We start from the raw sequence: 1,963 nt of genomic DNA, 5'->3' as shown, positions 1-1,963 counted from the left end.
GTAGCTTTGTATCCATGAAATCTTTGTGGTTTTTTGTGTAGCTCCCAATTGGTTTTTATATTATATTTTGTTTCGATTATAAGTTTATAAACTCATAAGTTACTATATATGTTCAATTCAAGTGATTTTCTCAGTTGCTGTTACTCGAAAGTGGGCTGGCTCAAATCAAGGGGCTTGATACCCAACATAAAGGTCAAACTGTTGTATCAATTAATCGCATTGAAAAGTTATGTATTATATACAAAGAAAAGTAATTTTTTTGGTTTAATCAATCACTACCGATCACATATCAAGAACTCTCATTATAGACAGATACCAAACATTCAGGTAAATAAACGGAATATAACAAACAAACCAATCAAACGCGTGTGCAGAGGAAAAAGGAGAAGACGGACGAGGATAATATAGAAGGATGATAACATTCAAACACGTGTGCGGAGGGAAAATACTAGTAATACATAAGAATCAAATACTAATCTTTAGCTGCAGCAATTAATCTAGCCATACACTTCTTTACAATCTCTGCCTGTCTCATTTCATAAAATAACTTGATCTCACCATTTAGTTTTGTAGTATCAGTTTTAAGCACAAGATCGTCAGTGAGGAAGTCGACTGCTTCGCTCTGAACAGCAGAGTGCAAAGCAATTGAAGTAGTAGCTTCTGCCATAGCCTTCACATTATCAGCCATTTGATTCAATATAGCATCTTGAGTCTTCGCCTTTTTAGCTAATTTATTACCGATAGGGCGATCATGTAAATCAGATGAGATGACTTCTATGTCAGAATCGTCGGTAGGAGCAGGAGTCGAACGGATTGATATGACAGTGGGAGGAGGTTTTGGAGTATATCTTCTAGCAAGGTCGACGTTGTAATCAGACCACTTTGGAGCTGAAGATAAGATCGTATAGCATTGCATGAATTTGAACACACTACCCTCTCGCTGACGGTACATCTCGTGAGCATCAGCAATGATATCATCAGCTGATTTGCCACTGCCGTGGAGATTCTTCGTCTTCGATAAATAACCAACAAATTTATTGACCGCTTTGTTGATCAATCGCCATCTACCTTGCATAGACTCGTCAGTCCTTTCCACATACAGATCAGGTTGCTTGACGATTGCAGGTTCAAGTAGTCTGTAATGTTTGAAGTCAGCTGAAATTCGCTTCCACAACGTCATTGAAGTTTGAGCATTTCCTATCAAGCTGTCCTGAGAGATGTTCAACCACGACCGGCATATCTGAAGATCTTCGTCTGGGTGGTAGTTACCGCCTCGACCGGATACCACTTCATCAGAGTCTAGAGGAGTGTCACCAATAGTTAAGGTAGTGGCAGCAGAAGCTTTGGTGTTTCGGGTAGATGTTGAAGTAGAGGCTTTGCCTTTTCGAGAAGTGCTAGGTGCTTTGCGCTTCATACCAGGCGATTGAGAAGATTGGGAAAGCAGAGTATGAGTATCTGAAGTCGGCATCGGCTCAAAAGAAGCAATGGCTGGAGCTGGTATAGAAGAGTCGGGTGGTGTATGCCATTGAGGTGGCGGATTAGAATGATGACGAGGAGGTTGAGTAATATGAGGTTGAGGCGCATAGGAATAAGGCTGAGGTGACATCAAGCGATTACTTTCGGGACCTGAAATGCAATTAAAAATGTATAAATCAACAAGCGTAAAAAAACATCAAAAATAAACATGTAATCATACCTCCATTGATAGAGTGCCTGGATGTAGGACGCAACACGGAAGTGTGAGCCTGGACAGGGCGATTGTTATTACCTAACGCAGAAAACACGAATATGAGGTCAGTGTGTGTAAGAATTATAACATAGAAATCAAAAACACTGACCTTCATTACCATAATAAGTGACCGAGTTACCAATGCCAGGTGGAGGTGTGGCATGGTTTTGTTGAACCGGTTCCGGTGGGCCATTGTCCGTAACTCCTATGTAAAAAGTAAGTCAATACGATATA

The sequence above is a fragment of the Melampsora larici-populina genome, assembly GCF_000204055.1.
Source record: "Melampsora larici-populina 98AG31 unplaced genomic scaffold MELLAscaffold_13, whole genome shotgun sequence".
Lineage (NCBI taxonomy): Eukaryota > Fungi > Basidiomycota > Pucciniomycetes > Pucciniales > Melampsoraceae > Melampsora > Melampsora laricis-populina.
The sequence above is the reverse complement of the archived record's forward strand: the minus strand, read 5'-3'. Positions refer to the sequence as shown.